Source organism: Rhinatrema bivittatum, chromosome 3, assembly GCF_901001135.1.
Source record: "Rhinatrema bivittatum chromosome 3, aRhiBiv1.1, whole genome shotgun sequence".
NCBI classification, from domain to species: Eukaryota; Metazoa; Chordata; class Amphibia; order Gymnophiona; family Rhinatrematidae; genus Rhinatrema; species Rhinatrema bivittatum.
The window spans coordinates 574,956,368-574,970,599 of record NC_042617.1 but is presented as its reverse complement, the minus strand read 5'-3'; positions in this window follow the sequence as shown (position 1 = coordinate 574,970,599).

Genomic DNA, 14,232 nt, shown 5'->3' with positions numbered 1-14,232 from the left:
CAGTCTTGTGGCTTCTGTTGTGGAAATAACCCTGGACCTTCTAACACTGTACCATGCTTTTGCAGATATTTTTATCAAAAAGCAAGCAGAGATGCTCCCTAGCCGGGAGTGGAGGGTCCTGTTGCACCAATGAATTGCTTCCTGGAGCCATGGCACTATGCACCCAGATATGTCCCTTGCTGGGTCCAGAAACTAAGGCCATCTCCAAATATATTCAAGAAATTATGGCTCGAGACTTCATTCAACCATCAAGTCCCCTGCTGTAAAGGATTTTTTATATGAGATAAGGATAGATCCCTTAGACCCTGCATCATTTACGAGGTCCTCAATAAGATCACAGTTGAGGATTGTTATCTCCTGCTTCTGATCTGGGAATTCTTTGATAGACTTCAGTGTGCCCAGATTTTTACCAAGAAGTATTTGCAGGAGGCCTTTAACCTCATTTGGATCTGATAAGTTGACGAATGGAAGACTGCTTTCAATAGCAGGGACGAGCACTATGAGTATAAGGTTATGCCCTTTGGATTGTGTCATGCTTCTGCTGTATTTTAAGCTTTTATCAATGATGTTTTTTGAGATCTTCTCTCTCAATAGTGGTCTACCTTGATGATCTCCCCAAACCTGGACATCCATAGGTAGCATGTAGTGGAAGTCCTTTTTCATCTTTGTCAGTGTTACGGTTGCTGCTCGCAGGGCCCAACCTGAGAGCAGCCCCTCTCACCTCTGCTGCCTGCTGCGCCGGTTGGGCTGGTGCCTGACCACCTTTCCTCCTCCTTGTGGCAGCACCATGGCTTCCCTCCAAGGCATGCAGCTGATGCCGATGCCACCGTCCGCAGCAGGAAGGGCCACCAGAGTCTTCACTCTTTGTGGCATGGAGCCACTGCCGGGATGCTCCTGTTCACGGCCCTGGTGCCACCGCCACTCTGCACCACTTCATGGCAGGAATGCTGCAATCATTGCTGTTCTGTTCCTGCCTGTCCCAGGCTCTGTGTAGGTGCGTGTGCGCACTTCATCTTAACATTTAAAGGGCCAGTGGCAGGAAAAGCCCCATGGCCCCAACAGCTGTGGTCTTCTTCCTGTGCCATGACCAGCCCTATAAAAAGGCTCTGCTTGTACTCCTTGGAGCCTTCACATTGGATCTTCACAGTTGCCTGTGGTCTGTCTCTGGTCAAGGTCCTCCGTGGTCTCCTCGTGGTTATATGGCTCTTCGTTGGATGTTCCTGATGTTCCTGGTCTTGTTCCTCATCGGAGCTCCTTTGTTGCCTGTTCCATGTACCTGATGTTTCATGTTCCTGCTGTTCCAGTCCTGGTTCTGATGTTTCTGTTTCCGGCTCTTTGTTCCGCTTCCAGATTTCCCTCTCATCCACCTTTCCTGGCATGCCACTGTCATGGTCCATGACCCACCCATGGGGAGCTGTGTAGGGTGCTTCGTGGCACAAGGCCTGTCTTCATGTCTGCAGCACAAGTCTCTGGAAGGCCCTTACTTTCAACACTGAGGTCTGTTTCTGAATCCTGAGTCTTGAATCCTGTTCCCGGTCTTCGGAGTTCCTTGTTCCTACTTCCGTCCATGCCCTAGACTCAAGCCAGAGCCTGCTCTGCTTCAGCATGGTCTGCGACCAGCCACAGGTGGATGTGTAGGGTTCAGCTCGGTGCAGGCCTCTCCTGAATTTTCGTCATGTTTCCAGCTCAAGTCTTCATCTCCTAATCTGGAGTCTGCTTTGCTTCTGGCATAGGCAGTGACCAGCCACGGGCGGCTGTGTAGGGCGCGCTGTGGTGCAGTACTCACCCTGTACTAGTGCCTGAATCCTGAATCCTCATCTGAGTCTTCCAAGTTCCTCAAATCCTTGTCTGAGTCTTCCAAGCTTCTCGAATCCTTGTCCGAGTCTTCCAAGTTCCTCGAGTCTTCTCTGAGTCTTCCAAGCTCCTTAGTTCCATGTCTCATCATGTTACTGCCCTCAGTCTCCGTCTGGCCTCACGCACTCGTCGTTCCCAAGCGGCGGGTCCGGAAGGGCTACCAAGTGGCCGGAGGGCTACTCTTGAGACCAGCATTGCGTTGCTGGGTCTCAGCTGTGCTTGCAGGTCCAGTGGAGGTCTGAGCCTGCCTTGTTCCAGTTCCTCGATGTCCACATCTCGATCCTGGTCCAGCCTTGTTCAAGCTCCTGCCCATGTTTGGACACTCTTACCTTCCATGGTATGTGTCTTGGGGCTCTTCCCTTTGCCGTGCCATGGTCCAAGGGCTCACATCCCTCTAGAGCACGCAACCACACCCATGCATTCACAACAGGATGCGAAGGCGGTCACAACAGTCAGAACCAGCTTTTTGCCAAGTTTGAGAAGAAAGTTTGAACAGAATCAAGTTCACTTCTTGGAATATGTAATCTTGGCTAGAGGGTTTGAGATGGACTCAGATAAAGTAACTGCAGTACTTAATTGACTGGATCTCAAGGTACTCCAACTTTTTCTGGGCTTTGCTATTATTTGTGTTTCATTCTAAACTTCTTTAAAGTAGGGACTCCATTACTGCCTTTACATGTAAAGGCACAACAAAAGGTTCTTAGAATTCCCAGCTCAGCGGGCCTTCAAAGAACTGAAGCAATTCTTTGCATCATCTCCAATCCTGTATCACCCTGATCTAGCCAAGCCTTTTGTCTTAGAAGTAGATGCTTTTGAAGTTGGCACAGGTGCAGTCTTGTCTCAAACACCTAATCCAGTTTCTTGGCTCCAGCTAGCTATGTGATTATCTTTTCTGTAAGTTATCTCCTGCAGAATGCAACTATGATTTGGGAAACCGAGAACTCCTTGCTATTAAGTGGGCCTTGGAAGAGTGCAATACCTTTCTGATTACAATCCTTAAGGATCTAAATATTTAGTTTATATTGAGACTATGAATTGTTTGAACCCCCAGCAAGCTCGGTGAGCCATATTCTCTGCTACTTTACAGTTTGTTACCATCCTGGCTCAAAGAATGTTAAGGCCAATATGTTGTCACAACAGATTTCCTCTAAGAAGACTCTTGTACCATGTAATAAAGGCCCTAATATACTAGTCTCCAGGATTGTCACAAACATAGTCAAGATTGATCTGATGGAGAAAATTCATCTGGAATCTTTGGTTCAGGAGTCTCCTGTAGGAATTCCAATCGGATGTACTTTTCTTCCAGACCCTTGCCACCCATTTGTTTTCAAACTAGGGCATGATTCTAAATTATCTGGACATCTAGGGATTAAGAAAAATTTTGATCTGATTTCCAGGTTTTTTTAGTCATCTTCCCTGCACAAGGAATGTTAAGACTGATGTCTTGGCCTGTCCAATACATGCAAGAACCAAGGAACCTTGTGCTAAACCTTCAAGTGAATTGCACCCACTCCTGATTCCTTCTGTGCTGTGTTCTCGCCTCTCCACAGACATCATCATGGACCTTCCAATTTCTACTGACTGTACTGCCATCTTAGTGATAATGGGACATTTTTACCAAATGGTACACTTCATTCCCAACTCTAAGCTACCTTTGGCCCCTCAACTGGCCATCATTTTCAATGGGGAGGTGGTCCATTTACATGGAATCCCAACCAATATTGTATCAGATTGTGGTCATTTAATTTGTTGCCAGATGCCGAAGGGCCTTTTTTTTAAGATTTGGGTACCAGTTTGCAATTTTCATTAGGATACCATCTTGAGCATTTCTTTAGATGTTTCATCTCTATACTTCAGAACGACTGGACCAGATTGCTCCCTTGGACTGAGTTTGGTCCAATCATGTTAGCAAATTTACAGGGGTTTCCCCATTCTTCACAGTTTATGGCTGACACTAGGTCTGTGTATCTCTTGCTACTCTAGCTACTGAAATTTCTGCAGCCAACAACTTGGTTCAACACTTCCAGAAAACCTGGGTACAAGTTGGAGAATAAGGCAGAGCAGCAACAGTGATACAAGAGCACATCAAGGAGCTGAATCAGGAAAGAAGACGGGTGTGAGCACTCAGTGGAGCAGGCAAAAACACAGCAACATGCGGAGAGAAAAAAAACTGTGGACATTGGTCCACCATACGTCTGCACTCAGTTCTCCTGCCACTTGCATTGAAATTTAGGGAAACTAAGCAGAGGGAAGTTTAATTTAATGAAGGCCAGTAAGAAGAAAGGAGAATCTAGTCTCTAACATTACCATTTAAAAAAATCAAAGTGGAGCGGAAATTATCAAACTTAATTCAGCATGCACACATTTACAAGTTAAAATATTGGCATCAAAGGGAGGATTCCGGCTGTTTATGCTGGGGAAAACAACTTGTCTTCACTCGCCAGTCCTTGAAAAAAAACTTTTTTTTTATATTTTTTTTTTTTTTTGTAATCGCTTCATGCGATTCAAACATTTTTGTAGTTACAAATGTCAATGTCAGTCACATTTAATCCAGCCATATACTGTAACCTTACGAGATTTATCTTAAAAAAAAAAAAAAAGAATACTGCAATATGTAGCTTCATCTCCAAAACTCTGATACAACGGGTCCATCGCCTGGGTATGCAGCACAGCCCATCTCTATCCTGTTGATCTGCCTGCACTAGAGCCTGCTGCCTGTATCTACTTAGTCCAGCTGCAACCAGCGTGCCATCAGGAAGAGGTAAGCATACGTACTGTTCAGGCTGGTCTAGATATCATTGGTGAAATGGATGCTCCCCTATACACACACTCGCACACACACACACAGACTTTTATTTCAGGCCTGTCATGTTTGCACCAGAGTTTCCCACACCATTGTGGAAAGCTCTGGCTCAAGGGGCCATAACCCGTGACGCCCGTGATAGGCTCTGTATCCTTGGGCCTGAAAGTTCCATGCCAGATGAACATCTTATATGCACCACCAATCAAACTACAGGCCTGCCCAGGTCACTTCTGTCAACCAATGGGGGGGACGGACAATGAATCATTTTCCAAACTAGCGCCAGTTCTTAATTCTGTTTGTGGGGGGATTTTTTGCATTCTGGCTTTAACGCCAGTTTTGGCGCACTTGTTGGGATTACTGTGAATTTTTAGCGCCGGTTTGATTTGCGTACCATTAGTTTATCCTATCAAGCAGAGCTGTGTGATTTTCATGTTTGTGCTGTTAAATATCGGTGCAGGTTTTATTACATTGGCCTTTCTATTTGCAATTTTAGCATGAAATGCAGATTGCAAATTTGTTTTCACTACACTAGTAGTAACTTTTTTGTGTGTGGTATTGTTGCCAGCTTTCTGAGGAGAATTAGCTGCAATAGTGGTAACTGTGCCAAAATATGCAATCATACTTGCAAATGAAACCAAATAGGGCTTGACTACCATAAAACCACCGAAATAAACTTCTATTTTATTATAAGAACTACAAATATAAATTAGAGCACTAATCAGATTACAACATATGATTATACAGAAATGTATGTATTTTCTGTTTGCAAGGAATCTTTATAGAAAGCATAGTTAAACAAAGAGCAAGGCTGTGCTACTTATTTTTGCAAGAAACACATTAGAACTTACTGGCAGTTGGCGAAAGGCCTCTTGTAAATCAGAAGGGTGATCAGTCTGCACTCATACTTACTTCACGTTAGTAAAGATGGAACCTCCTCTGACGTTACTCTGTCTTGTTTCGTGCCTTATACTTTTTATGTCCGTATGTCTGTAATTGTCACGTTTGATGTCATGCTTGGCACTCACACTACGTGTCATGTACAATCTGGACAGAGACACTGTAACTTTACATCCAGGAGCTGGGTTGGCTTCCTGAAGAGATTTGACTCCTGTTTTTTCTGATTAAGCAAAAGAACCGAACTGAACACAAAATACTGAATGAGCTATAAAACCCCCCCCCAAAAAAACCTCCTACTCCAAAATGAAAAAAAAAATGAAATGAAATTAAAATGTTGGCCCTGCACATCGCTGCTCCCAAAATTTTAGAAAGACAGCCCAATTATGTGTCTTTCCAATATCATCGTAGGTTAAACCTACATTCTTCAAAATGCAAATCCAGGTGCTAAAGGTCCAACCCAATGACCCATGATGTATTTCCTATCAGTAAATATTTTTAATCAACAGACCGGCATATTGTATTTGTTATGGTATTTGGTTCAAAGCAGAATGCACATTTAAATAGATACTTTGAGATTGCAGCTGGCTTTCTTATTTGTATCTTTCACTATAATTCTCCAAAATCTGGAAATCATTGTGAAGCTCATAAACAGTGAAGGTATGTGATTTTTCCTGTAATACACCTACAGCCTGTCATAAAGTTAGCAATGACAGCTCTAAATGCATTAACTGGATGAAAGTACATCTGGCTGGTGAATAATTTTGAGCTATACTTCCCTCAAGGGAACATTCTCAGTGAGACATTTAATTTCCTTAAAACTGCTCTTAATCAGTTCTTCAGAAAAAATGCCTTTGATCTCCATTTGCTGTTTGAAAAAAAAGGTTCAGACCAGTTCAGAATTCTAATGGACATACATAATTAGGTTGGAGGCATCTTTGTCAAGGCAGAAGAGATAAGTAGGTTAATCAATATTTCTGATTGAAAGGCATTTTTGTACATCATAAATATGGTACAGTAATAGACTCAGCCATACCAATATGCAAACAGGTCACTGTCAGATAGATGAAATTATGTTTTCAATGGCTATGAGTAATTTATTAATTTATTGGTCATGAATAATGGACTGGAGTGGTCAATGAGTTCATTCTGTGCTCATCTCTGGTAGATGGTTCTGTGAAGCTCCAGTAGAAAGTCAGCATTACCCCTAATGAGAAAACAAGCCTGTCATTTTATTTTTTTGTTTTTATACATTTGATGTTTCAGCTTTTTCTTGGGGGAATGCACAAAGTGGATTGCACAGAAGCAAGATATATTGTACACATGGATTTCGCATAAACATAAGTAGATGTTACGTTATCACACACTTCAAAGAGAATTAAGGAGAGAGTTTGGTTGGATTTTTGGTGGAAGAAACAGATTTTGCATGCATGAGAGCAGCTGAACTCTGAATTTTAATTTCTAGATCATTATATTCAGATGATCATGTCAGTTAGTCTAAGACAATTCTAAATAAGTGAACTGAAATGCTGTTTGGGGGTTTTTTGTTTTTTTTTCCAAACCTTCCTCAGTGCTAGTCTTACACATCTCTCATGCCAAATAAAATAATTTATTAAAAAATAATTAATCTTTTCAAGTTCACATTTCTCTGGATTATAAGGGATATTTGTAGCCATACTACAATGAGGTAGCACAATTTATCTTAGTCCCTGAGCTAGACAAGGAAATACAAAACCATAGTTTGTGAGTAAACTAGATGTAATAAAAGCTAATATGGCTTCTATAGGGATTATAATACTCAGTACCCATACTGCCTTGCAGTCAGGGTGAAAGAGACAGAGCAAGGAACAAAGGAGCCACAGTGGTTCATCAGAATGATAGCAACCGGCTGTCGGCTGCTTACAAGAGGAGTGGTTCAGACAGAAGAGGAGGTTGTTGGAGATGGAGGTACAGAAGCAAAACACCTGAGTCCCACCCCCAAGCCAAGGCATGGAAGAAGCCCCTGAAGGAGAGAAGACAGAACCAGCTTTATAACAGCTTCAGCACCAAAGTTAAGACCTCTTCCTTTTGAAAAGCAGTTAAGTGATTTAGAAAATTAATCATGGGTCAGAGACGATTTCAGTAGGCCTAGGTCCCTGTGAGACCTCTGTTTGCAGCTATATGTGTGTGGCTGAAAGGTTGCTGCATTTTGTGTCTGTATTTGTTGTTTTTTCTTTTACCGAGGCATTGCTGTAAGTGTGAGGGCTAGAGTTCAAAGTGATTGTAACGCAGAAAGCTATTGTGTTAGTAGAGCTGGAGCCTAATTCAAGGAATTTGTTTTTTTTTTAGAAAGTCACTAGTGTTTTAATTAAAAGGAGAAGCTGGAGTAGCCAGCTGCTTTGGCTTCTGTGTATTTTTTTCCCAAATATATTCTGCTTCTTAGTTAAAAGGCAATGGTCCTGTTTGATGAGTAACTGAAGTGATAGCGAAAATGGATTAAGGAAATCTAAGAGAGCAAAAGTTATTCAAATAGAAGTTACACATTTTGAAATGTCTGTCTGCCAGAAGGCTAAGAAGTAAGATGGGAGAGTCAGGGGGCCGGATTTTAAAACCTACGTGCCCGGTGTACATTTGCGCACGCTACCCGGCGCGCTCAAATGTACACCCGATTTTATAGCATGCACACGTGCTGAGCCCTCGGGGAGACCAGCTGGCTTTCCCCATTTCCTCCCCCCACCTTCCCCTCCCTTTCCCTACCTGTCCCGCCTCCCAGCCCAATCCCCCCTGTACCTTAGTTGAAGATGTTACGCCTGCCAACTCCCAGCTCGCAATCCCCTGGCCCAGCGGCCTTGCAGAGGCCTCTGGCCACACCCCACCCCACCCCTGGACCGCCCGTTTTTTCAAGCCCCGGGACTTACATGCGTCCCGGGGCTTTATGCGCGCCGCCGGGCCTTTTGAAAATAGGCCCGGCGCACGTAACCCTTTGAAAATCTGCCCCAGTGTGTATAGCAGTGAATGATGAAAGAGACATAATTATCATCTCAGAGACCTAGTGGAAGGAGGATAACCAATGGGGCAATGCAATACCTGGGAACAAATTATATCACAATGACAGAGAGGATTAGCTTGGTTGGGGGAGTAGCACTTTATGTCTGGGATGGCACTGAGCCCAACAGGATAAAGATCCTGCTAATTTTTAAATCCCCTGTGTGCGGAGAAAATGGGGGTGACGCATGCGGCCGGGCCTTGCGTATGCCGCGCGCATCTTCAAAGGGGTCCAGCCATGCGCGTAACTCCCATTATGTGCAGAAGTGCCAGGCCCAAGAAGAGGCGGGGAGAGGGGCAGGGAGGGGAGGGGCTGGAGGCGACTGGTACAGCGGCCATTTGCCACTGTGCCAGGGGATCGCGTGACAGCAGCCTGCTGGCATGCACGACTTACGCCAGCTCAGGAGCTGGCGTACGTTCTACAGCAAGGAAACAAAAATAAGGTAGGGCCTTCTAAGGGGTTGGGGAGGAGAGGGGAAGAGGGAGGGAGGGTAGGTAGGGAGGTAGGAAAGTTCCCTCCCAGTCCGCTCCTTAATTGGAGCAGATTGGGAGGGAACTGGGGGAGGCCCGATCTCATTGCCGCGTGAAACATGCAAATGTCTACCCCCCCTTGTGCGCGCTGCCCCGGATGTTATAACATGTGTGCACTGGTGCACGCATGTTATAAAATCTTGTGTCCATGTGCGCGTGCCGGGTAGCGCGCGCACATGGACACATGCAAGTATTTTTTTTAAATCTACCCTTAAATGCACAGTAGAATCTTTCTAGGTAGAAAATCATGTGTGTTGGGGGAAGAGTATAGGAGTATCCTACTGTCCACCAAGCCAAAATGACAAGATGAATTATGAAATGCTAAGAAAAATTAGGGATGCTAACCAATTTGGCACTGTAGTAAAAATGGGAGATTTCAATTACCCCAGTATTGACTGGGTAAATGTAATATCAGGACATGCGAAAGAGGGGAAGTTCCTGGATGGAATAAATTCATGGATCGATTGGTTCAGGAACCGATGAGAGAGGAAGTTATTTTAGATCTAATTCTTAGTAGAATTTGGAGAGACAGGTAATGACAGTAGGGCTACTTGGCAATAGCACACCTAACATGATCAAATTTGAATTAATGACTGGAAGGAGGACAATAAGTATATCTACAGCTCTAGCACTAAACTTTCAAAAGAGAAGAAAATAGAAAAAAAGCTGAAAGGTACAGCTACAAAGGTTAAAATGTAAACAGGCATGGACATTGTTTAAAAATGTCATCTTAGAAGTGCAATCCAGATGTATTCCATGTATTAAGAAAGATGGAAGGAAGGCTAAACGATTGCCAGCATGGTTAAAAGACAAGGTGACAGAGGCTATTTTATCCATAATAACTTCCTACAAAAACTGGAAGATGGATCCATTTGAAAATTCATTTTTTATTTATTTATTTATTGATTTAGGTTTTTTATATATAGGGAAAAGCAAAAATATTGCCCAGTTAAATATAAACATTGATAAGACAAGCTAAGAAAGAATAGAAAAGAAATTGGCCATAGAGGCAAAAAATCACAAAAACTTTAAAATATATCAGAAGTAGGAAATCTGCAAGGGAATAGGTTGGACTATTGAATGATTGAGGTGTTAAAGATGCACTTAAGGAAGATAAGACCACCCTGGAAAGATTAAATTAATTCTTTGCTTCGGTATTTACTAATGATGATGATGATGGCTCCCCATCTCACACAGATCTCAATACAAAACCCTCACCATATTACACAAACCCATCAACAACCAAAAAACCAAATGGTCTAAAAACCCTCCCCAACTTCATCAAAGCCAGAAATGCTTACGCTCCCAAAACACAGGCCTCCTGGGCATTCCACACACAAAATTTGCTCACCTGTCTTCCACTAGACTACGCTCCTTCTCAGTAGCCGGTCCAACCCTCTGGAACCAGCTACCCTCTCACCTCAGACTGGAACCCTCTCTCCAAACATTCAAAAAACATCTGAAAACATGGCTGTTCCAGAAAGCCTACCAACTAGCGACGTAACTCCTCTTCCCCTCCCACCCTCTCCTCTGTCCTCTCTTATGCCACAAGAAAGCCTCACCGTAAGTAAGACATAAAAATCACCATGTATAAAGTTCACCATGTATAAAGTTCTACTCAGTTGTTACAATGTACAAATTACTGTCCCTGATTTCACTGTGTTTCACTGTTAAACTGTTCCTACGCATGCATTAATGTTACAATGTAAAAATGGAACGACCTCCGTCATGCTATTATCCTGTTATAATGTGAACCGATGTGATGTACCCCAACGAATGTCGGTATATAAAAGCAAATAAATAAAATAAATAAATGATGTTGGGGAGATACCCATTCCAAAGATGGTTTTCAAGGGTGAAGATTCAGATGAACTGAACCAAATCACTGTGAACTTGAAAGATGTAGTAGGCTAGATTGACAAACTGAAGAGTAGGCAAATCACTTAGATCAGATGGTATACACCCCAGAGTTCTGAAATAACTAAAAAAATGAACTTTCAGATTTATTACTAGTTGTTAGAGATGTGAATCGTGTGATCGATCGTCTTAACGATCAATTTCGGCTGGGAGGGGGAGGCAATCGGATCGTCGCTGTTTGGGTTTTTTAAATATCGTGAAAATCGTGAAAATCGAAAACCGGCACACTAAAACATCCCTAAAACCCACCCCGACCCTTTAAAATAAATCCCCCACCCTCCCGAACCCCCCCCAAAATGCCTTAAATTACCTGGGGTCCAGTGGGGGGGAGGGCAGAAAATGGCGCCGGGGTCCAGAGGAAGGGTCCCGCTGTGATCTTCCACTCTCGGACCTCCGGTGCTTGTAGAAATGGCGCCGGCGCTACCTTTGGTTTTTCCGTACGGAAAACGATTCGCCGCAGGAGATCGCTCCCAGACCCCCGCTGGACTCCCAGGGACTTTTGGCCAGCTTGGGGGGCATCCTGACCCCCACAAGACTTGCCAAAAGTCCAGCGGGGGTCCGGAACGACCTCCTGCAGTCGAATCATGTTGTCTACGGCCGGCGCCATTTTGCGCCGCCATTTTGTGCAAAATGGCGCCGGCCGTAGTCAACACGATTCGACTGCACGAGGTCGTTCCGGACCCCCGCTGGACTTTTGGCAAGTCTTGTGGGGGTCAGGAGGCCCCCCCAAGCTGGCCAAAAGTCCCTGGGGGTCCAGCGGGGGTCCGGGAGCGATCTCCTGCCGTGAATCGTTTTTCCGTACGGAAAAACCAAAGGTAGCGCCCGCGCCATTTCTACAAGCACCGGAGGTCCGAGAGTGGAAGATCACAGCGGGACCCTTCCTCTGGACCCCAGGTAATTTAAGGTATTTTGGGGGGGTTCGGGAGGGTGGGGGATTTATTTTAAAGGGTCGGGGTGGGTTTTAGGGTTGTTTTAGTGTGCCGGTTTTCCTGCCCTCCCCTTTCCCCTCCCCCTTCCCCCGATTTACGATTTTTGACGATAAATCGGGGGAATTGTTATTGTATCGCGGCTCTAACGATTTTTGACGATTTAAAATATATCGGACGATATTTTAAATCATCAAAAAACGATTCACATCCCTACTAGTTGTAACCTATCATTAAAATTCTCCATTGTACCTGAAGACTGGAGGGTGGCCAATGTAACCCCAATATTTAAAAGGGCTCCAGGGGTGATCTGGAAACTATAGACTTCCGTGATTTTGTTCTTTAGAATAGTTTCCATGATTTTTCCCGGCACTGAACATATATAGTAGATAGATATGGTTTAATGCGACACAGCCATCATACTCACAGTCTCTTCTATCCTATTCATTAAACTAGATTACTTGGAGACTAGCAAATGAATGAATTTGAGGTGACTGCCTGACAGCCCTTGCAGCCCATTGGAATTTTTGAGCACCATACTATTATCTGATGCTTGTTTATTATAGATTTTACAGGTAAAAGGGTAGTCGCTCTTTTGTGATAAAAATATCACAACATAAATATTACTTTTTTACATGCATTGCTGTATGCCAACCAGAAAACCTTGCAAAAAAATTATACTTAGAATCCATATGGTTGGTTGCTCATATAGTAGGGGAGGGAGGGCATTGGGAGGGGGAGGGCTGGGATAAGGGTAAACTATGGGGAAATACTGTGTATGTCCTGTGCTGTTGTATAAGAACATAAAAACATAAGAACATGCCATACTGGGTCAGACTAAGGGTCCATCAAGCCCCGCAACCTGTTTCCAACAATGGCCAATCCAGACCATAAGAGCCTGGCAAGTACCCAAAAACTAAGTCTATTCCATGTAACCATTGCTAATGGCAGTGGCTATTCTCTAAGTGAACTTGATTAATAGCAGGTAATGGACTTTTCCAAGAAGAAAAGGGGTGGGGCGAGCAGGGTAAGAGGCCCCGGGCACAGCGTCCATTTGCGCTGTGCTGGAGGATAGCGTGCCGGCAGGCTGCCGGCGTGCACAACCTGCACCTGCCCCAAGGCAGGCGCATCAGGTAGAACAAAGGTCGGGGAGGGGGATTCTAGGTTAGGGCTAGGGGGCGAGTACATTAGGGGACGGGGAAGGGAGGTTAGTTTAGGGGGGTTGGGAAGTTCCTTCCCAGGCCGCTCTGAAATCGGAGCAAATGGGAGGGAACGGGGGAAGGCCGCGGGCATCGGCGCGCACAGGTTGCACTAATGTGCACCCCTCTTGCTCGCTGGCATGCACATGTTATAAAATCATGTGTAGGTCTTAAAATCTACCCCAAAATGTTTTAAATATACTTTTAATTTGTTCCTTTAAGAACTAAAGAAATTGCCATACTGGGTCAGACCAAGGATCCATCAAGCCCAGCATCCTGTTTCCAACAGAGGCCAAACCAGGCCACAAGAACCTGGCAAGTACCCAAACACTAAGTAGATCCCATGCTACTGATGCAATTAATAGCAGTGGCTATTTTCTAAGTCAACATGATTAATAGCAGGTAATGGATTTCTCCTCCAAGAACTTATCCAATCCTTTTTTAAACCCAGCTACACTAACTGCACTAACCACATCCACTGGCTACAAATTCCAGAGTTTAATTGTACGTTGAGTAAAAAAGAATTTTCTCTGATTAATTTTAAATGTGCTTCATGCTAGCTTCATGAAGTGTCCCCTAGTCCTTCAATTATCCGAAAGAGTAAAAAACCGATTCATATCTACCCGTTCTAGAGAATTAGAGTATATAGTACTGAAAGAAGAGGTACACATTATTGGTATCTCAAGAGACCTGGTGGAAAAAAAGATAACCAGGATACAAATTATACTGCAGTGATAGGGAGGATCCACTTGATGGGAAAGTGGCACATTTTATTTGGGATGGAACAGAGACCAAAAGGATAAAGATCCGGAAAAAGGCTACATGCACAGTAGAATCTAGGGATGTGCAGCATGGACAGATTCGTCCCATTCAGGATTTGGATTCATAGGAGCCCAAATCCATTGCATCCGTTCTTGGGGACCCCCGCTCCGTTCATAAGTCAAAAATACATTTGTTCACCCCAAAAACCCCCAACCCAACAATTTAAAGTTATTTATCTACAACCCCCACCCTCCTGACCCCTCCCCCCCCCCAAGACTTGCCAAAAGTACCTGGTGGTCCAGCGGGGTTCCTGGAGCAATCT